The sequence below is a fragment of the Chiloscyllium plagiosum genome, unplaced genomic scaffold, assembly GCF_037043375.1.
Source record: "Chiloscyllium plagiosum isolate Xiang-an unplaced genomic scaffold, Cpla_swu_hap1 HiC_scaffold_3, whole genome shotgun sequence".
Taxonomy (NCBI): domain Eukaryota; kingdom Metazoa; phylum Chordata; class Chondrichthyes; order Orectolobiformes; family Hemiscylliidae; genus Chiloscyllium; species Chiloscyllium plagiosum.
Window position 1 is genome coordinate 31,107,803 of NW_028270141.1, and position 24,274 is coordinate 31,132,076.

Consider the following 24,274-nt stretch of genomic DNA (forward strand, 5'->3'; position numbering starts at 1 on the left):
AGGGCAGTGAGTGAGGGACAGGGAGTGTCGAATATGTGCAGGGTGGGGAGGGATAGGGCCAAACACTTAATCTTACCTTCCTCCCCTCTCTCAAAAATCCCATCCAGTACGTGGGCCAAGAAAAGCAGAAAACCAGTGTTGAAAGAAAACCACTTCCATCAACAACCTTCATACGAATTTTGCCATGTCCAGCTCAGTGTGTGTGTTACCAGAGGCTATCACAAGCTTTTTTGTTAATCTTTCATTAGCTTTCATGAAACGGAGTTTAGCTCAGCCTTGATCCCAATCCCTCCTCGATGATCAGAACTTGGAACTTTGTATTTCTCCGTCTCTAACTCTCCCTCTCTATTTTCCTCTCGTAAACTCCTTAATCATCTCGTGCACCAACCCTACAGCAGGCGCCACAACCTTGAAATTCAGATGGAGTCCACACTCTCAGCCTGCACTCAGGATACAGCAGTACAACTATGCAACATTGCCAAACAGACAAGGCGACAAAACTACACCACGTACATGCAAACCAAGAACAAAAAAACTGGAGAAACTTGGCATTCTCACCAGTAATAGCAAAGCCCACCCTGGCACCACAGTAGACAACATTATCGCTGCAGGGAAGTCTATTAACATCTTATTGAACCACAACCTTCAACCGGAAGAGATTGAAATCCTGAGCAGCGGTCTCAACTTCTGCCCCACCACCAAAATGGACCCATTGGTTCTTGCAGCAGACACTGAGGAGTTCATCAGATGAATGAGACTCCGGGAATTTTTTTCAAGGTGCCAGCAGTGATCCCAATGAGCCCACAAATGAACTGCAACAGTCATCACAGGGATCTGTAGAGAAGCGACCAAAGAAGGTGTCAACTTGGACCCCACCTGAGGGCTGCTGCTCTGGGCTTGACATATATGCTCAAATATATAAATATACAAGTGCCAGATTCATCAGCCATACCCACAAGGTAGAGCAAAACATCACCCGTTCACAACGCAATGCCATCCAGGCTCTCAAGACCAATTACAATATTGTCATCAAACCAGCAGATAAAGGAGGAGCCACTGTCATTCAGAATAGAACAGATTACTGCAAGGAAGTGTACCGACAACTGAACAACCAGGACCACTACAGGCAACTACCAGCAGATCCGACCAAGGAACACACCCGTGAATTAAACACATTGATCAGAACTTTGGATCCAGTCCTTCAGAGTTCCCTACGCACCCTCATCCCACGTACTTCTCATGTAGGCGACTTCTACTGCCTTCCAAAGGTACACAAAGCCAATACACCAGGGCGTCCCATCATATCGGGCAATGGGACCCTGTGTGAGAATCTCTCCAGCTATGTTGAAGGCACCTTGAAACCTATTGTACAGGGGATCCCCAGCTTCTGTTGCGATACTACGGATTTCTTACAGAAACTCAGCACCCATGGACCAGTCGAACCAGGAACATTCCTCATCACAATGGACGTTTCCACACTCTATACCAGCATCCCCCACAATGATGGCATCGCGGCAACAGCCTCAGTACTCAATACCAACAATTGCTGATCTCCAAACACCATCCTACAACTCATCCACTTTATCTTCGATCACAACGTCTTCACCTTTGACAACCAGTTCTTCATCCAGACACATGGAACAACCATTGGGACCAAATTTGCACCTCAATATGCCAACATTTTTATGCACAGGTTCGAACAAGACTTCTTCTCTGTGTAGGATCTCCAACCAACATAATACACCAGGTACATTGATGACATTTTCTACCTCTGGACCCATGGCGAGGAGTCTCTGATAAAACTACACAGTGACATCAACAAGTTTCATCCCACCATCAAACTCACCATGGACTACTTTCGACTATCTGTCTCATTCTTGTTCACATGCGTCTCCATCAAGGATGGACACCTCAGCACCACAGTCTACCGCAAACCCACAGACAACCTCACAATGCTACACTTCTCCAGTTTCCACCCAAAACATATTAAAACAGCCATCCCCTATGGACAAGCCCTATGTGTACACCGGATCTGCTCAGATGAGGAGGAACATGATGGACAACTGGAAGTACTCAGGGATGCCCTGCCAAGAACGGGCGCACAATGCCCAACTCATCGACCTCCAGTTCAGACGTGCCACAGCAAGGAACTGTAATGACCTCCTCAGGAGACAGATCGTGCTGCAACCAACAGGGTACCCTTCGTTGTTCAGTATTTCCCATGAGCTGAAAACTACGCCATGTTCTTCGTGACCTGCAACACATTATCAATGAAGATGAGCACCCCACCATGACCTGCCCCCGCCTCCACTACTTGCCTTTAAACAACCGCCAAACAGATCATTGCTCGTAGCAAGCTGCCCGGCTCTCAGGACAACGCCATACAACCCTGTCACAGTAGGCGCTGCAAGACGTGTCAGAGCGTGGACATAGATATCACCATTAGACGTGGGGACACCTCCCACCTTCTACATGGCAGGTACTCATGTGACTCAGCCAACATTGTCTATCTTATACGTTACAGGCAAGGATGCCCTGGGACATGGTACATTGGGGAAACCGAGCAAAGGCTACAACAATGGATGAACGGGCACCGCACAACAATCAACAGACAGGAGTGTTCCCTTCCAGTTTGGGAACACTTCAGTGGTCCAGCACATTCGACCTTGGACCTTTGGGTGACCATCCTCCAAGGCAGACTTCAGGACAGGCAGCAGCGAAAAGTAGCCGAGCAGTGGCTGATAGCTAAGTTCGGTATCCATAGGGAGGACCTCAACCGGGACCTTGGGTTCATGTCACATTACAGGTGACCACCATTGCACTATAAACACACACAGATACTCCTATACACATGGACACACATATACACAGACACCCACAAACACCCCCACAGGCATCCTCTCAGAGACTTAGACCACTCTACACTCATTCACACACACATACACTCTCTCTCACAGACACTCTCAACTTCCCACCCCAGACACACACACACACACTCCCACATGCACCCCCTCACAGACTTAAGACACCCTTCACTCACTACACACACTCTCTCTCTCACACTCACAACCCCCCCCAACCCCAGACACATACACAAACATACACAAACACACACACACACAAAGACCCACATGCGCACACATATTTTGTGGGGTGAATTTGTACTTGTAGAGTCACATTGTACTTTGCTCAAAAACTGCATGAATTCATGTAAAACTCTTATCTCACTTTTTAGATTAGAATCAATCTAAACATCATGACACAGACAGAGAACACAGGGGGTGAACAATCTCCTTTTCCACCTATCCACTCCACCCTCTCCTCCCTGACCTATCACCTTCATCCCCTCCCCCACTCACCCATGGTACTCTATGCTACTTTCTCCCCACCCCCACCCTCCTCTATCTTATCTCTCCACGCTTCAGGCTCACTGCCTTTATTCCTGATGAAGGGCTTTTGCCCGAAACGTCAATTTCGAAGCTCCTTGGATGCTGCCTGAACTGATGTGCTCTTCCAGCACCACTAATCCAGAACCACCTTCAACATATTGTCTAGCTAACGCCCACTGTTACAGCTAACTTGAGAATGCAACTTTTTTAAAAAAAGGTTTTGTGATTTACACATGAAAGAAGTGAAACCATGATAATATTCGAACAGATGAAAGACTCAACAGACAATTAAGGCATTTTTCAAATGCATAATTTCAGTTACAACACACTGTAAATTCTTGCTATAAATTCTGTGTTACGATCGAGCCCTCCACTACCACCTGATGAAGGAACGACGCTCCGAAAGCTAGTGTGCTTCCAAATAAACCTGTTGGACTATAACCTGGTGTTGTGTGATTTTTAACTTTGTACTCCCTCTCTAACTGATCTCTTTAACCAAAAGGGCAGAAAGGAAAAGGCTTTGCAAGTCTGCTGCTGCTGCTCGACACTTATTAAAAGTCATTCTTATCAAATACTGATTTATTCATGTTATTGATTTATTGCTTTAGAATTGCTATATTTCTCAACTGCAGGTTTACAGTATGACAACCCTTATCTGTTATTAATTTGCTTCCCTAAGCATAAAAAAAAATTGCCTTTGGGCCTTGCTGGACATCAGGTCTGTTTCTGGAGTATGCTCCTAATTCTTCTTTATTCCCCCTTTGTCAGCACATGATGTCTTTTCTGCTGTTGACCACACGAGAAAGTGGATGATTACATGAATCAGTATTTAATGATTTTCCATCTACTATAAATAGTTCAAATTCCTTTCCAATTGTCCTTGCAATTGTAGCATTGGAACGTTCCTTTTATGTGTGCAGAATTCTCATACTGTTCTTACAGTGACATCATTTTAATTGATCTGCTGCAATCTTACTTGATGTTATCTTCCTATATTCCCATTGTAGAAACTAGTCCATTATAATCATTGCTTTAAGTCAAAATATTAAGATTGATTCAGACAAGAAATAACCTTTGCAAATTAAGCTTATGAGACCCAACAACATCTCGTCATGTAAGGTACAAACAATATAGAAAAAAATCAAAAATTACATTGTACGTTTTGCCCATTTAAGATTACCAAGCACAAACATACCAGCAGAGGGAGTCTAAGAAAATATAGAAACATCCACACTTAACACCACATACAGCTATACTTCTAGCTCAATATATTACTTCCCTCCCACCCCGCCCCACACCCAGAACTTCAATGGCAAACAAAATGGTTAAAGTAGGAAACATTGCTTCCAGGTATAAAAGCATTTTGAAGGTACTTGTTTATTTTCTGCAGACAGCATTTTAAGTTGGAAATTTAGGAATATATTGAGGCTGCAATAGACACACAAGAGAAAACATCATTTCAGGATTAGCAGTGTACACTTATTTATTTCAACATACAATCAAAACAAGCTTTGATCATTACAGAGAAAGATTTCTTTGAAAGGAATCCAATCCCAGATCACATACAGTGTTGCTGATCATTATGGCATTGTCTATATCCAATCTAACACTTTTAATATGTTTAGAGATATCTGTATTCCCATAGTGACAATAATGGCTGTGACATTTCAAAGGCATTGTGGGGATTTTTGCAATCACAGGTAACAAAACAAAAAGGCTTTATTTCTACATTCTGGAGCTGTGAATTAAAGATATTTTTGAGATCCTTACGCTTGTGCAAAATGACTGCACCTCAATAAAATGCACTTCTAATCTATTCCACAGTGAAAATACAACACATGGATTATACTACCCTTATCTAGTCCTCTTTAGTCTGGCATCCACAGTACTTCTGGTTTAAGTACTCATTTGCCTCATTTCCTATCATGCTATTTTGAAGTTAATTTTAAAATATCAGCACCTAGTTCCCAAGTATTCACTAATGGCTGCAGACGGATTTTAGCAGTTAATGCCCTGGTTAGATCCCCTCCTCCCTGTCACTCTCAGTGACCAGAGTGAGGAGGAGGAGAACAGGGAAGCTTCTATAATTTGGTCTTAGTCCAAGAGGACAGCATGGGCAGGAAATTGGGGCATCCATTTGGACATGTGACCACCCGTGGTCCAGCAAATTCTCTGCTTTAGCAATGACCTGGTCCCAAAGCTGTGGATGTACAACCCGTATGAAACAATTGCACTCTGATGCACTAAACAAACAGCAAAGTGACAATTGGCCAACACTGCATGCAATTGAGAAACCTAGTATGATTTTGTAATTTTGAACGTGTCCGATAATTTTGAACGTGTCCAATAAGGAATTAAAACAAATAATTAAAGGCTGATTCTCTGCTGAATTGTATTGAAAAGTTCTGAATAAAGGCAGAAAGCTGTTAAATCTGTTTAGAAGATCTATCACTATCATCTTCACAGCTCCTGAAGTTGAGGCTATGAACAATAACTAACACACTCCAAACTGACGGCTATGGAACACTGATCATCATTCATGTGCCAGAAAAGCCACCTAACAAAACAACAGGTAAAGTCTCACAGTGATACGACTTACCCATTGTAACAGTTCTTATACTTATCAGTTGGAGTGTCTTACGATAGGCAAATAGTGTAAAGTCTGTCAAAAGCTCATTCACTTTGCCAATGTTTGTCATTGCAAAATCAATAATACCAGAAGGGTGAAATACACGTGACCAATGAAAGCTCTCAGGACATTTGAAATGCAGGTTTCACTCAAAGACACTAGAATGATTGCTGTATTCTATGTCATTTGTGATAATCAGTTGCTTGGCATCAGTTTTTAATATCTCAACAGATCGGCATATGACTGCCATCACATACCTAATTCTTATAAGACCAACCATTCTTTGAATGCTTGTTAGCTGCTTCAGATTACCAATGCCACGACAGCAATGTTACTTGCAAACAATAATCTTTCCATCATTTTTTATACTTTGGTTTCTATTTGTATGGACATTAATAATAACTGAAGACCACTAGTAACTTTGCACAACAATCTGCATAGCAAATCATTCACTCAAATAAATATATGCAAACTAAGTGTACAAATCCAATGCCCAACACCAATCATTGGTGCCCAACATTTCAACTCCCCCTCCCACTCAGCCGAGGATATGGAGGTCCTAGGCCTCCTTCGCTGCTCCCTCACCACCTGACGCCTGGAGGAAGAACGCCTCATCTTCCGCCTCGGAACATTTCAACCCCACGGCATCAATGTGGACTTCACCAGTTTCCTCATTTCCCCTTCCTCACCTCACCCCAGTTCCAAACTTCCAGCTCAGCACTGTCCCAATGACTTGTCCTACCTGCCTATCTTCCTTTCCACCTATCCACTCCACCCTCCTCTCTGACCTATCACCTTCATCCCCATCCCCATTCACCTACTGTTCTCCATGCTACTTTATCCCCACCCCCACCCTCCTCCTGTTTATCTCTTCACCCTACAGGCACTCTGCCTATATTCCTGATGAAGGGCTTTTGCCCGAAAAGTCGATTTTCCTGCTCCTCGGATGCTGCCTGAACTGCTGTGCTTTTCCAGCACCACTCTAATCTAGAATCTGGTTTCCAGCATCTGCAGTCCTTGTTTTTACCTAATGCCAAATATCAGCCAGGCAAGACTCACTCTGCAAACCGTCTTTCACAAAATTTGTTGCCAACAATCCCGTGGGAGAAAATGGTTTTCATATTTTAGTGCTTTTGTTACAAAGTGAACTATTTCCAGTGGGGAATGTATTTTACATCAGACTGTATTTGACTGGGTGTAACAGTAACAAACAGTAAAGTTTGCACACGTGAGTGCTGCTGAAGTTGAATGCTCAAAGATTTAAAGATTCTTGTTCACAGTCTTGAAAATAAACCATTAAAACATGCTGCATCTTTTATTTACGAAGGAAAGCGATGAGTGAATTGAAGCTTCCGTTGTGCATGTTGTCCACTTACAGATATTGTATACAAGTACCAGCAAAAGGTGTCTAGGAAAAATAAAGAAGGTATTATGTTCTCACAGCAAAACAAAAGCAAAGAACCACAAATGTTGGAGATGTGAAACATAATTGGATGTGCTACAGAAACTCAGCAGGTATGATCACATCTTTGGAGAGAGAAACAGAGTTTATGTTTGAGTTCAATATGACTTTATTTTGAAACAGTTTCTATCTTTATAAATGTTTCCAGACCTGACTAGCTTCTCCAGAACTATTTTATTTCACATTTGACAATATTTGTATCAAGGGATACCAGTTGGGATGGTGAGGTTCCAGAACACATTAAGATTAATAAAGAGAAGGCATTAGATGATTTAACAGGCATATCGGTGCATATATCCCCAGGGCCTGGTGAGATGTATCTCAGGATAGCTGGAGCCATTATGGATATATTTAATACTTCAGTAGCCTCAGATGACTGGACAATGGCTCACGTGGTTCCTTTGTTCAAGAAAGGCTGTGTACAGGTCAGATAATTAGACTACTCAGTCTGAGGCCACTGGTCAGGAAATTATTGGAAAAAATCCTGAAGGACAGGATTAATCAATACATGGAAAAGGAAGAGATATTGTTCAGGGATATGTCAGCACAGATTTATTTGAGGGAGATGCTGTCTAACTAATTTAATTATGTTTTTTTGAAAAGGTGACTTAATGTGTTGATGAGGGTAGTGGGGTCAATGTGGTTTATGTGGAATTCAGTAAGGCAGGATCCTACACAGAAGGGCTAGTGTAAAACACAAACCCATGCCATAAGACATAGGGGTAGAAATAAGGCTATATAGCCCATCTAGTCTACTCCACCATTCAATCATGGCTGATAGGTTTTTCAATCCAATTTTCCTGCTTTCTCTCAGTAACCTTTGATCTCCTTGACAATCAAGAAATTATCTGTCTAAGTTTTAAATATACTCAATAAACTTGCCTCCACAGTCTTCTGTGGCAATAAGTTCCATAGATTCATCATTCTCTGGTTAAAGAACTTTCTCGTTATCGCCGTTCTAAAAAGTCTTCCCTTTACTCGAAGGCTGTGCCCTTAGGTCCTGGTCTCTTCTGCCAAAGGAAACATCTTCCAGGGTCTGCTCTGTCCAGGCCATTTAGTATTCTGTAATTTTCAATCAGATCTCCTCTCATCCTTCTAAACTCCACTGAATATAATGCCAGCCTCCTCAAATGTTCCTCATATGTTAAGGCTTTCATTACTGGGATCATTCTTGTAAGCCTCCTCTCAACCTGCTCCAGGGCCAATACATCCTTTCTGAGCTATGGGACCAAAATTGCTCACAATAATACTCTAAATATGGTCTGACCAGAACTTCATAGAACCTCAGAAGTGCATCCTTGCTTGTATATTCCAGTCCTCTTGAGAGGAACGACAACATTGTATTTGCTTCCTAACTACCGACTCAACCTGCAAGTTTAAATTAAGGGAAACCTGGACGAGGACTACCAAATCCCTTTGCACATCAGATTTACGAATTTTCTCCCTATTAAGAAAATAATCCATGCCTTTATTCTTTATACCAAAGTGCATGACTCCATACTTTCCCATGCTCATTTCAAATGCCACTCCTAACCCAAGTCTTTCTGCAACTTCCCCACCTCAATACTACCTGCCCCTCCACCTACCTTTGTATTATCTGCAAACATAGCCAGAACTTAGCCAAACTTCACCCAGATCATGAATGTACAAAGTGAAAAGTTGTGGTCCCAACATTTAGGCTTGTGGAACACTACTAGTCACCAGCTTCCATTCTGAGAAGGACCCTTTTATCTCCACTCTATGCCTTCTGCCAGTCAGCAAATCTTCTATCCAAGCTAGTGCCTTGCCTCTAAAATCATGGACCCTTATCTTACTCAGTAGCTTCCTGTGCGGCAGCTTATCAAGGGCCTATTGGAAGTCCAGATAGATAACATCCATTGGCTCTCCATAATCTAACCTGTTTGTTACTTCTTCAAAGAATTATAACAAATTTGTCAGGCATGACCTTTCCCTGATGAAACCATGCTGACTTTGCCCTATTTTACCATGCATTTCCAAGTAATCAGAGATTTCATCCTTCACAATGGACTCCAAAATCTTACTAATGACTGAGGTCAGGCTAATCGGCCTATCATTTCCCGTCTTTTGCCTTACTCCCTTCTTAAACAGGGGGGTTACATGAGCAATCTTCTGTCCCCTAGGATCCTCCCTAACTTCAGTGATAACTGAAAAATCACGGCCAAAGCCTCCACCATCTTAGATTACATTCGATTAGATTACTTACAGTGTGGAAACAGGCCCTTCAGTCCAACAAGTCCACACCGATCCTCCGAAGAGCAACCCACCCAGACCCATTCCCCTATATTTACCCCTTCACCAAATACTACGGGCAATTTAGCATGGCCAATTCACCTAACCTGCACATCTTTGGACTGTGGGATGAAACTGGAGCACCCGGAGGAAACTCATGCAGACACGGGGAGAATGTGCAAGCTCCACACAGACAGTTACCCGAGGCGGGAATTGAACCCGGGTCTCTGGCACTGTGAGGCAGCAGTTCTAACCACTGTGCCGCCAATCTCTTAAGCTATCTCCTTCAGAATTCTGGGGCATAGCCCATCTGGTCCAGGTGATTTATCCACTTTCAGACTTTTCAGTTTACTAGCATCTTCACCTTGGTGATGGCCACCATACTCATTGCTGCCCACCAAACTCTCGAAATTTTGGGATATTACTCATGTCTTCCACAGTGAAGACTGACACAAAGTACTTGTTCATGCGATCCAAAGTAAGTTGACAAACTGGACCCAAATGTGGCTTACAAGTAGGACAGTGGAAAATGTGTTCGTTATTAGAAGCCTGTGACCAGCAGTATACCACACAGACATTGGTGCTCAGGATCCTTGCTATTTGTTATGTATGCCAATAACAGAGCAAGGCAGATAGAATTTAATCTCATTAAGTGCAAGGTGATGCATTTTGGGAAGTCTAATAAGGGAAGGATATACACAATGAATGTAGATCCTTGGGGAGTACTGAGGGACAAAGGGAACAATAGGTCCCCGAAGGTCTGAGCACAGATAGACAGGGTGAAGACGACAGCATGTGGGATGCTTATGTTCAACAGCCAAGGTGTAGAATATAGGAGCAAGGAAGCCTTGGTACAACTTTATAAAACATTGGTTCGACTACAATTGTAATATTGTACACGGTTCTGGTCACCACACTGTAGAAAGATACAATTGAACAAGAGAGAATGCAGCCGAGATTCACCAGGATGTTGCCTAGGATGAAAAGTCTCAGTTATGAGGAGAGACTGGATAGGTTGAGTTTAGTTTTCTTCTAGCAAAGGAGGCTGAGGGGTTATCAGATGGAGGCATACAAAATTATGAGGCACAGACAGAGCTGTGCATGAGAATCTCTTTATCATGGCTGCCATGTCTAAGACTGGACGGCATATATATAATTTAGAGAAATTCAAGAAAAACATTTTTCACCCAGCTGCCTGAGAGGGTGATAGAGGCAGGTACTTTCGCAACATTTAAGAAATATCTGGATGAGCACTTAAAATGCCAGGTTATAGTAGGCTATGGACCAAGCACAGGTAAATTTATGGGCGGCATGGTGGCTCAGTGGTTAACACTGCTGCCTCAGAGCGCCAGGGACCCGGGTTCAATTCCCGCCTCGGGCAACCGTCTGGAGTTTGCACATTCTCCCCGTGTCTGCATGGGTTTCCTCCTGGTGCTCCTGTTTCCTCCCACAGTCCAAAGATGTACAGGTCAGTTGAATTGGCCATGTTAAATTGCCCATAGTGTTAGGTGCATTAGTCAGGGGTAAATGTAGGGGAATGGAGTTTGGGTGGCTCTTCAGAGGGTCAGTGAGGATTTGTTGGGCCGAAGGGCATGTTTCCACATTGTAGGGAAATCTAATCTAACCTAGTCCATTTTTTGGGCGCCAGGTTCGATTCCAGCCTCGGGCAACTGTCTGTGTGGAGTTTGCACATTCTCCCAGTGTCTGCATGGGTTTCCTCTGGGTGCTCCAGTTTCCTCTGACAGTCACAAAGGTGTGCAGATTGGGTGAACTGGCCACGGTAAATTGCCCACAGTGTTCAGAGGGAAAAGGGGTTTAGGTGGGTTGCTCTTCAGAGGGTCAGTGTGGGGAATCAAATCAAATCAAATCTAAATTGGATGAATGTTTGTTGTCCTGGATAGACATGGTGAACAGAAAGGCCTGTTTCTATGCTGTATGGCTCTATGACTATGACATGCAGATCTGATTCTGAACTTTTCTGTCTGAAAACATTAACACTTCTTCCCAAGAACTTCACATTAAAATTAATGGAAAATACCAAAGGAAAAAGGTCTGAAGCATGGAAAACTTCAGATGATTTAATGGGCAAATCAAATACGACATCAATACCACTGTGCCACTTATGTCTCCTGTCTTAACAGTTGCATCCGTAGTGGTTTCACTTGATGATTATGTTTGCCTTTACACATAATGTGAAATGCCACAGGATTGTCTTGTGATTTCGATAATTTTTTTATAGAACCAAACATAAATAAACTCTACCAAATGTGATGATTGAATCCTTTTGCAACTACAAGAGTATGACGTTAGATTCCAAATCTACCCTCACTTCTCCTTCACTGTTGTAGAGTGTGGTGTGCAATCATAGGTGCTGCACAACATGATTAAACTTGCACATGATGCTAAACTACAAACTTGGCTGATCAGTACTAAATTAAACTCAATGTGGAGAAACACTCATGACATATACTCAATGGGAAGCTGGAAAAGATCTATGGATATCAGCTGATTTATTTCAATGTGTTTAAACAGATAACTGGTACCAAGGGTAATAGGAAATCCAATATCGTTCCCAAATCAATGAACTTCGAGTTTAGAAATTATGCAGAGGTTGCACAGTTCCCTATTCAAGATTACTCATAGGTCTGTGCATAGAACTGGTCAGAGATGAAAACAATTACTCAACCTGATGACCTAAGTGCAGAAGAGAACAATGAAACAGAATTTTTAGATCAGAAAGTATAGCTATGAGGATTGACCTCACACATGTAAAACACACTCGCACAAAACAAAATTAATGCTATTTTAATTTATCAAGATAAAAAGTAAACAAAATTTGCTCTGGAATTGGACAATCCAAGAAATAATTGAATATCTTCTGTTATTAATCTGATACGTGCCAGTGTCTGGCTCTATTACCTTTTCCATCATTTGTTTTACACAGGCATACTGTTGTTATTTATGGCACACATCCAACCAGAGTTTCACGGACATAGTCTTCAGCAAGAACAGTGCAAATCTGCAGAACCTCCTGAACTCTGCTTACAATCGCCAAGATGATGCCAATCTACAAACATTATTTTACAATTGCAGCAGCTGTTTTTGTTTTACCTAAATCTGCCTTTTATCAGTTTTCATATCTGCTTTCTTCAGCCAGTCTATGTGGCACCACTGGAATCAACTTATCTCTGATGGTTGTGTCTCATTTTTATGGTTTCAACCAGTTTCAGCCAATCCTGAAGTCTTTGTTTCCAATCTTAGCTTCAGCTTAAGTTTCCTTAGAAACTGGGAATGTCAGCTTTCCTTTCCATGTCAGGTCTGTCTCAATACATGGATCGAGTACCACAATCTCCCAATCTGAAGAAGATCCATTTATCCCACTCTATTCCTTTATGTCCTCTCATCATCTTTATCTATGGATTGTTTTGTACAAAATGGATAAAATTGGCTCTAGAAAGGTTGCAAAAAACATGACATCTGATTCACTCTTCATGGTTGAAACAAAGACAAGATTGATCACTGTGAAATCCTGCAATAATACAGCCTCAAGGGCAGTGAATGAAGAGTGTGTTATTCATTGCTGTGCTTCTATTTTCTCCAATTACAGGTACAAGGATGTACCAGAATAACTGGTAGTGAAGGAGATATGACCTGAAGCTTGGGTGGGATTCCTGAATTGATAAAAACAATTTGGTAGTCTACACATCCGGAGATGTACCTAACTTTCTTAGCTACGTTCCCAGAGTAAGGGATTCTTTCCTATCTTGCCAAACTTTTCATGCTTCCCTTCTTCCTCCATTTTGGCCTAACAATTTACATGATCACATGGAGAAAGCCATTTCTCTGACTTGTTTTTCCTTACCTGTATCATTTCTTTAATTTTGTCCTGATACTAAGACAACATATGTTACAAAATGAATCATAAGCATTAAGCCTTGTCAGAAGGCCTTTATATTTTACGTTATTAAAACATTTGGACATTTTGGAGAAGTAGATAATGATTTCTTGTAAATTACAGAGGTGAATAAATATCCTGATCAGGTGTACCTTACAACATTGTGGGAAGTTAGGTAAATGATTGCTGGATCACCTGCTGAGAGATTTGCATTATTGATAGCCACGGGTGAGGTGCTGGAAGATTGGAGGGTGGCTAATATGGGGCTATTATTTTAAGAATGTGGTAAGGTAAAGCCAGGGAACTGTAGATCGGTGAGCCTGATGGTGGGCAAGTTATTGGATGGAATTCTGAGAGGCAGGACTTAATATGCATTTGGAAAGGAAAGACTAATTGGAGATAATCAACATGGTTTTGGGCCTGGGAAATCATGTCTCAATAACTTAAGTTTTTTTTTGAAGAAGTGACAAAAAAGATTGATGAAGACAGAGCAGTGGAAATTGTCTATATGGAATTCAGCAAGGTGTTCAACAAGATTCTACATGGTAGACTGGTGAGTAAAGTTAGATCACATGGAATCCAGGGAGAGCTAGCCAGTTGGATACAAAATTGGCTTGAAGATAGGAGACAGAGGGTGGTGGTCGAGGGCTGTTTTTCGGACTGGGGGCCTGTGACTAGCAGAGTGCCACAACGACTGGTGCTTGGTCCACTGTTTTTTGTCATTCATATAAATAACTTGGATGTGACAATAGGAGAAAAGGTTAGTATGTTTGCATATGACACCAAAATTGGTGGTGTTGTGTACAATGGAGAAGGTGATCAGAGTACAATGGGACCTTGAACAGATGGGCTGAGGAGTGGCAGATGGAGTTTAATTTAGATAAATTTGAGGTGTTGCATTTTGGTAAGGCAAATTAGGGTAGGACTTATACACTTAATGGTAGGGCCCAGGGGCGTGTTGCCAAGCAAAGAGACTGAGGGGTGCGGGTTTATAGTTCCTTGAAGGTAGAGTTGCAGGTAGACAAGGTAATGAAGGTGGCTTTTGGTACGCTGACCTTTATTGGTCAGGGCGTTGAGTCTAAGAGTTGGCAGGTCATGTTGCAACTGTACACGATACTGGTTAGGCCACTTTTAGAATATTACATTCAATTCTGATCTCTCTACTATAGGAAAGATGTTGTTAAACATGAAATAGTGCAGAAAAGATTTACAAGAATGTTGCCAGGGTTGGAGGGTTTGAGCAAAAAGGACAACTAAATAGGCTGGAGCTATTTTCCCTGGCGTGTCGGAAGCGGAGTGATCTTGTCGAGGTCTATAACATCATGAAGGGCATAGTTAGGGTAAATAGCCAAGATCTTTTTCCCAGGATAAGGAAGTCCAAAACTAAAAGGGCATATGGTTAAGATGAGAGGGGAAAGAATTATAAGGGAACTAAGGGGCAACCTTTTTATGCAGAGAGTGGCGCCGGTTTGGACTGAGCTGCCAGATGAAGTGGTGGAGGTTGGTACAATAACAAATCTGAATGGGTACATGAATAGGAAGAGGTAAAAACAATGACTGCAGATGCCGGAAACCAGATTCTGGATTAGTGGTGCTGAAGAGTATAGCAGTTCAGGCAGCATCCAAGGAGCTTTGAAATCGACGTTTCGGGCAAAAGCCCTTCATCAGGAATAAAGGCAGTGAGCCTGAAGCATGGAGAGATAAGCTCAAGGAGGGTGGGGGTGGGAAGAAAGTAGCATAGAGTACAATGGGTGAGTGGGGGAGGCGATGAAGGTGACAGGTCAGGGAGGAGAGGGTGGAGTGGATAGCTGGAAAAAGAGATAGGCAGGTAGGACAAGTCCGGACAAGTCATGGGGACAGTGCTGAGCTGGAAGTTTGGAACGAGGGTGAGGTGGGGGAAGGCGAAATGAGGAAACTGTTGAAGTCCACATTGATGTCCTGGGGTTGAAGTGTTCTGAGGCGGAAGATAAGGCATTCTTCCTCCAGGCGTCTGGTGGTGAGGGAGCGGCGGTGAAGGAGGCCCAGGACCTCCATGTCCTTGGCAGAGTGGGAGGGGGAGTTGAAATGTTGGGCCACAGGGCGGTGTGGTTGATTGATGGGGGTGTCCCGGAGATGTTCCCGAAAGCGCTTTGCCAGGAGGCGTCCCGTCTCCCCAATGTAGAGGAGACCTATTCGGGAGCAACGGATACAGTAAATGATATTAGTGGATGTGCAGGTAAAACTTTGATGGATGTGGAAGGCTCCTTTAGGGCCCCGGATGGAGGTGAGGGAGGGGTTGTGAGCGCAGGTTTTACAGTTCCTGCGGTGGCAGGGGAAAGTGCCAGGATGGGAGGGTGGGTTGTAGGGGGGCGTGGACCTGACCAGGTAGTCATGGAGGGAACGGTCTTTGCGGAAGGCGGAAAGGGGTGGGGAGGGAAATAAATCTTTGGTGGTGGGGTCTTTTTGGAGGTGGCAGAAATGTCAGTGGATGATTTGGTTTATGCAAAGGTTGGTAGGGTGGAAGGCGAGCACCAGGGGCGTTCTGTCCTTTACGATCGGAGGGGTGGGGTCTGAGGGCAGAGGTGCGGGATATGGACGAGATGCGTTGGAGGGCATCTTTAACCATGTGGGAAGGGAAATTGCGGTCTCTAAAGGAGGCGGCCCATCTGGTGTGTTCTGTGGTGGAACTGGTCTTCCTGGGAGCAGATACGGCAGAGGAATTGGGAATACGGGATGGCATTTTTGCAAGAGGTAGGGTGGGCGGAGGTGTAATCCAGGTAGCTGTAGGAGTCGGTGGGTTTGTAAAAAATGTCAGTGTCAAGTCGGTCATCATTAATGGAGATGGAGAGGTCCAGGAAGGGGAGGGAGGTGTCAGAGATGGTCCAGGTAAATTTAAGGTCAGGGTGGAATGTGTTTGTGAAGTTGATGAATTGCTCAACCTCCTCACAGGAGCATGACGTGGCGCCAATGCAGTCATCAATGCAGCGGAGGAAGAGGTGGGGAGTGGTGCCGGTGTAATTACGGAAGATCAACTGCTCTACGTAGCCAACAAAGAGACAGGAATAGCTGGGGCCCATACGTGTGCCCATGGCTACCTCTTTGGTCTGGAGGAAGTGGGAGGATTCAAAGGAGAAATTGTTAAGGGCGAGGGCCAGTTCGGCCAAACGAATGAGAGTGTCAGTGAAAGGGTACTGTTGGGGACGTCTGGAGAGGAAAAAACGGAGGGCTTGGAGGCCCTGGTCATGGCGGATGGAGGTGTAGAGGGATTGGATATCCATGGTGAAGATGAGGCATTGGGGGCCAGGGAAACAGAAGCCTTGGAGGAGGTGGAGGGCGTGGGTGGTGTCTCAAACGTATGTGGGGAGTTCCTGGACTGGGGGAATAGGAGAGTGTCGAGGTAGGTAGAGAAGAATACAGTGGGGCAGGAGCATGCTGAGACAATGGGTTGGCCAGGGTGGTCAGGCTTGTGGATCTTGGGAAGGAGGTAGAACCGGGCAGTGCGGGGTTCCCGGACTATGAGGTTGGAAGCTGTGGGTGGGAGATCTCCTGAGGTGATGAGGTTCTGTATGGTCTAGGAGATGGTGGTTTGGTGATGGGGGGTGTGGTCATGGTCGAGGGGGCAGTAGGAAGAGGTGTCCTCGAGTTGGCGTTTGGCTTCAGCGGTGTAGAGGTCAGTGCGCCAGACTACCACTGCGCCCCCTTTATTGGCTGGCTTGATGATGATTGGAGCAGAGGGATTGGAGGGCTGCGCGTTGTGAGGGTGAGACGTTGGAGTGGGGGAGGGGGTAGACAGGTTGAGGCGGTTAATGTCCCGGCGGGAGTTGGAAATGAAGAGGTCGAGGGCAGGTAATAGGCCAGCGTAGGGTGTCCAGGTGGATGCAGTGTGTTGGAGGTGGGCAAAGGGGTCCTCGGAAGGTGGGCGTGAGTCCTGATTGTGAAAGTAAGCTCGGAGGCGGAGGCGACAGAAGAATTGTTCGACGTCCCCGCGTGTATTAAATTCATTGATGCGTGGACGGAGGGGGATGAAGGTGAGTCCTTTGCTGAGGACTGATCGTTCGTCCTTAGTGAGGGGGAGGTCTGGGGGGGATGGTGAAAACTCAGCAGGGCTGGGAGCTGGGATCTGGTGTGGGTGTAGAGCTGGGAGTGAGGGCGGAACCTGTAACTGGAATGGGTGTGATGGTGGGGGGAATGGGGGTGGAGTCATGAGCATGGGTAGTGTTCCCCTCGGGGTTCTGGGGGGTAGGGATAGTGACAATGGGATCTGTGGGGGGCATGTCAGCAGAATGCAGGTGAGGGGCGCTGGTGGGGGCGGAAGTGGTGGTGACCACGGCAGTAAGGGTGGCGGAAGTCACTGAGCATGTGGCATCAGCGATGATGTGAGGGGCGGAAGTGATGTCACGTGTGATGCATGAAGAGGAAGAGTTTAGAGGGATATGGGCCAAATGCTGGCAAATTTTAGACTAGATAAATTTAGGATAACTGGCTGGTATGGATGAATAGGACCAAAGGGTTTGTTTTTATACTGTACAACTATACAACTTATAAATTATGTATCTACAGGAAACTGTTTAATTTTAGGTATGCATTTACATGCCACCACACTGCAGGTAATGCATTATTACATTATGTTTATAAAATAATCTTACTTTCTTAACCAATCTATTTATTTCGGCGTGCAATATTATAGAGCTTATGCATAACCTTGTCAATGACTAGATGAAGCTCTTTAAGCCCGCCTTCAACTAATTTATTATATAGTCCTTCACTGTACACAAGCTGAAAAGTTATTCTGCTCTAAGTTCCCACGAATTAAACTGTTCCTGTTTAAACCATGCAGTAGAGGCCAAAATGTGGTCACAATATTCAATTTGCCAGTTTGAAAGAAAATATTCAGATAAGTGACTCACTTATTTTGGGCAGAAAGAACCTTATCAAAATCAGTTTAATCCTAAGGCAATAACAGCTAATCATGAGTCAACAAACTGCAATTATATTATTCAATCCCATTCTACAATAGAAAAGACACCACAATAATCATTTTACAGCCTTGAACAAAACATGTTCATGACTGATGCAAGACCCACCTATAAAATTACGCTCAATCAACTATTTAAATTTACAGTACAAGAAAAATTGCTTTTAGGTGCTTAAGCCTGCCAGTTTTGCAAAGGTAGCAATCTCTCATTTTTCAGTTATATATCAGAATACAGGAAAGGCATAATTTCCCTAAGGACCTGGCCAATGGCTGAACTTTATATGTAGCAAGCCTTGACATGAGAGTAATTGGAACTTCATTTTGAGTGACAGCACGTCCTTGCCTCCTCAGAGATAGAATATTTGGATCAGGTTTGAGTTTTAATTCAGCTTGTTTCTGCCTTTACTGTTTTCTTAATTGTATGCTGGGGACATAAATTATCTATCTATTTTCTGAGGATCTAAGTGACATAACAAGTCTGATACACTTTTAGAAGGGGTTAAAAGTTTGTGATTCTTAATTTAATGCTTTGACACCTTGCCATTATGTATACTCATCAAATTGGAAATGGGGAAACATGGTTACTATAAACAGTGGAGACTGCTGCATTTTTTTCAACCAAACTCCAACTTTTTGGTTCAAATTTGATCGATTAAATATAGTTTGCCCTTTAAAAATCTGTATTTATCTTCAGGAATGGCCCTGTCAGGTTTTCCTAAGTGACTCCCACTTGCACCTTCCTCTGCAACATCACAATCTTACTCCATGCCATTTCATACATAAAAAAGCTCATATGAACATTTTAAATGAACTGAAAGAATTTCTTTCCCCAAAGCTAGTGCAATGACAGAACGCAAATTCATTATTTTCATAAAGGTTGATTTTGGGTTATCTTGAATCATGAAATGCATATATAAATTGCTGACAACTTTTCACCTATAAAGAGTGAGCATTGAATATTTACAGCTTGGTTTATGCTTAAGAGTACTGAGAGTTCAAAATACAATATTTGACCCATTAGCCATTTAGGCAATTTGAATAGTTAAATGCCTTTAAGCGCACTCATTTCATGCTCAGCTGGGAGCATGTATATTTTGAAATGAATTTATTTAATGCCATCTCAATCAGCTCATATCTGGCAGTTGAGAGATTTTAAGATGAGTCAGCACAAAAGTCCATTCAACCCACTCTGCCAACGCCAGATGTTTAAAGGATTTATTCAATTGTTTACACTTTTCTTTCCATACAGTGATGAAGATCTCTCTGGCTAATTAACATATATTGGTGGCAGTGGAGCTGTAAAAAGGACCATAAAATAATCATTTTTCAGCAGCTGGGTTATTTAGTCTTGTCAAGCAATTCCTCAGGGCCTACTTTAAAACAAACATCATTCTGCCATTAACAAAAAATAATCAGGAAAATTAGTTTCATACAAGGACCTAGTGAAATAACTACCGGCACCCAGTGTTATTGAAGCATGGAAAGATTTTTCAGCTGACTTCTTGAATTAATCTTGTTGGAGATGCTGGAGGACTATCAACTACTTTTGTTAAGTCACTGAAAATGTTCAAATCAGAGTGCAGTTTCATAATAATCGAGATGAGCACCAAAATGCTCATCATTGTTGCAAAGTGAGTAATCCAGATGAACATTTTAAGAAATTGGTGGAAAATTAGCAGACCTCTGCTACACTATTTATGGGTATTATCAGGCTATCGTTAAATTGCTTTTAGCTAGATGGCCACTTTGCATCACATTACAGAGTATCTTACATTTGATGGGTCTTCCTAAATATCAACAGCTGGTATTTTGAAGATCTGCAAAGAGATCATACAACAATCATACAAAGCTGCAAAACATTCTTCTTGCCTAACAATTCAAATTGCAATATGTACTCTCCTGAGCATTTCAGGAATGCAAACATTAAACAGAACCTCCTCCATTCTGATGTTTCTTTATTTCTTCCCTGTTCACAAAACAGACATGGCAGGATTTTTTTTAAAAGACTGAATATATCACTGGAATTTATGGATATGGATGACATAAGTGAAAGTGGAATTTGAGTTAGATGAATAGCTGCGATCATAACAAATGGCGGAGCTGGGCTCGAACGGCCAAATGATCTCCTTATGCTCTTACTTTCTACTACCACAATCATGTTTCAATAATGACACAGCTTTCATCAGTCATTTTCCCTCTGAGATGATTTCAATTTAACCCTAGATCTAGGTTGGTGTTCTTAATTTATACCAAACTTCCAGCCTTTGCAACTTTTGATCCCATGGTGGTCTGGTCAGTGAGCCCTATTATCCATAAATAGGTAACAAGGTTGTGGAAGTAAAAACAGAAAAGGTTAATATCTGAAATGTTAATTTTATTTCTCACCATAGTTAGAGCTATGATTCTGAAGACCTCTCAGAAAGTTGAATATTTTTTGTGAAAAACAGCTCAAGCTTTGTCAGCAGCATGTTGTTTTAAGTTGGTTTTCTCACTATGAAGACACTTTGTTGCATTGTCCATTGAAAAATCTGTGCAACTGAGAATACCTTCATATATAAAACAGGGGTACAAATTTGAACTAGATTGGAAGAGTTGCTGGAACTGTCAGAGACCAGGAAATTGTTTGTACTCTTCATGATTACACAGATAGTCTAGGCCATTATTAACCTTGATGTTTTTACTAAAACAATTTTGTTACTTTGGTCACTTGTATCACCTTCAAAATTAAAGGATGGTGACATGCTTTAGGCTAAAACAATACATGTAGAAGGTTCATAAATATCATAAATTACTCTAATTTGTCAGACATACTGGTCAACTACAAACACTTTGTAAATAATTATGATCCTGGTAAATTTCCACATAATTTTCCATAGTTATTTTTAGGTGATCAAGTTGTTGTGCTTTCCAAAATCTCTCTTTAAGCAAAAAAGAAATCCAAAACATAAATCCAATACATTTGAATCAAATTGCAAATCAAAAAAAAAGTGAAAAATACAAATGGTTTCTATTACCTACAGTTTCGTGGATGGGAAACTTTTCAAGGATGATAAAATATTAAGATATTGGGGTAAATTATCTATGTGCCTTGAAGCCTTAGGTGAATATCTTCATGTAATCTTCACCTGAAAGACACAATGCATTTCCTAGGGGGTACCTGGAATTCTAAGGGCATTGTTCACTTTTATAGAAAAAAAATGAAGTGGTACAGCTTTAAATCAGAATGATTACAATACCATTTTATATTTGAGTCAATTAATTTAGGTCACTACTTTAGGATTATACAAATTTGACTAAATGTATTTTTGGTCATAGCAGCCTGCTAATAGTTTTGCAGTGCTGCTCTATCAAATGTTTGCATTAACATGCACGAGGAATTATTTTTCAACTTTAACACCAAATTTCTTTTAAAAAGAGTAGTAATTTACTAAGTATGCAACGAATATTGGAAAAACATCTGCAAAGTAAAACTAATATATAATTTGCTTTTAAGTCTAGATAAAAAAGTTACAGTGGAGACGAGCGGAGGAGGTCAAACGGCAGACCACAACATCAAGGACCACAGCTGAGTCCTCGGCAGGACGAATCCAGGCTCTGGAGAAGTACGTATGGGCCTTAGTAGAGCAGGTCGATGACCTTGAAAATTAAAGTTGAAGAAAGAACATCCAGGTGGTTGAGCTGTCAGAGCGAGAGGAAGGCAAGCAGCCTGCCAATTTTTTCGAGGAATGGCTGCCACAATGTCTGGGCTAGGAGGCCAGGTGCAAATTGACAGAGCTCAACAGGTGGCAGTGCACAGGCCCAGATCGGATCAGCGCCCCTGCCCAGTCCGAGTGCGATTCCATTCCTACACAGATAAATGAAAGGTCATGGTAGCTTCCAGAGCACTGTGGAAGGATCCACTGGCCCTGATTTACAAAGGATCAAAGATTGTTTTTTTCAGGACTTTTCTGTGCCATGATCCGCAAGAGGAAGTCCTTTGATGAGGTGAAGAAGAGGCTGAGGGATCGGATTATTCAATATTCCATATGGTACTCGGCGGTACTTCGCTTTAACCACGAAGAGTCCATGCATGTATTTGGCTCATCAGAAAAAGTGGAGAAATTTCTAAACATTTTGAAATAGACCAGATGGTCATAAGAAAATGGACAATAATGGTTCTCTTTTCTTCTTTGTTTATTTTATTTTTCTCTATCTCATGCACTTCTCCATTTACTTTATTATTTTATTACAGAAAGCGTTGTTGGATTTTTTCCCAATGATAATTGAGGTCAATGTATGGGTGGGAATGGGTGAAATGCACATTTTCAATTTCTTTTGTTTATAATACCTATTTTTCTTTTATCCTTCGCCTGAGTTTGGGGTGTGGCTCAAGCTAGGAGGAATTATGGAGATGTATCGGGTCGTGTAAGCACTGTGTGTGTGTGTGCACGCACGCGTGTATGTATGTATGTGTGTGGGAGGGGGGGAAAAGAATCTCCTATCAAGTGTTTTATGTATGTTGTAATTAGATTTGTTAGTTGGTTTCTAGAAGATCTAGTTTTTGAAAGTTTTGGTAATGTAGCTTTAGTTTGTGTATTTTCTAGGCTCCATGAGTCTCCATTTATTTACACTCGGCATGTCATGAGTAGGGTTCTTCCTCTCGGGGGTGCAAGGTTTGTTATAGAGCGATATGGCTAAGTGTCTCCTTACATGGCGCACCTGGAATATTAAGGGGAGTCACTCACCAGTGAAGAGAAAAAAGTACTTTCGAGTCTCAGGAAGAAGGTTGATAATGCCCTGTTGCAAGAAACCCATCTTGATGATAAGGAGCATCTAATGTTACAGCAAGGTGGGTTTGTTGGGTGTTCTTTTCATCCTTTAACACTAAGAGCAGGGAAGTGGGCATACTTGTCTAGAAGAATCTCCCACTTAAGTTATTAGATCGAATCAAAGATGAATATGGGCGGTTCGTAATCCTTAAAGCTTTAATACATGGTGAACAGTATGGCATTCTAAATGTTTACTGTTCCCTGGCACAAAGCCTCAAATTCCTTTTTAAATTGATTACCCTTGGAACGTGACACACTATCATAGGGGGAGATTTTAATCACCTCGTGGACTGCACAGTGGAGAGAATGCCCGAAAGTCCCCGCAATCTAAGCAACGGATTGACGTCTGTGTGGAATTGGGGCTGGTGGACGTTTGGAGATGTCCCCACCCTATGGGTAGTGACTTCACCTTTTTCTCTAATCCACAAAAGTGTCATTCTCGGATTGACTTTGTTAGCTCTCTCGTTTTTTTTCTGGATTCGATGATGTCCTCCAAAATTGGAAACATAGCCATTTCCGATCATGTGGCAGTGTATTTGGAGGTTAAGATTAAGGGCAATGGAACAGATTGATGGCATTGGCGAATGGAACCTTTTATTTTCAAGGACAGTAAGCTTATCGAGTACTTCTCAAGTGAGTTTAAAGTGTTTTTGGCTATCAATTCAGATACAGCTAGTAATCAGCCTATACTCTGGGAGACAGCTAAGGTCTACGCTAGGGAGATAATTATGTCTTATTCAGCCAGTCAGAAGCGACAGAAGGGAGAGCAGCAGCGTCTGCTTGAGGCACAGTTGAAGGCAGTTGAGACAGCATATTTTAATAGGTCAGCTGTGATTAAATTGCAGTGAGTAACAGCTCTCCAGGTTACTTTGAACTCCATGCTCAGA

General features: G+C 42.5%; 1 protein-coding gene across 2 annotated transcripts in view; it reads right to left on the reverse strand.

Moving 5' to 3' along the window:
• Positions 1–24,274, reverse strand: part of mcph1 (microcephalin 1) — a 330,444-nt gene that overhangs the window by 231,999 nt on the left and 74,171 nt on the right. The window lies entirely within an intron of this gene.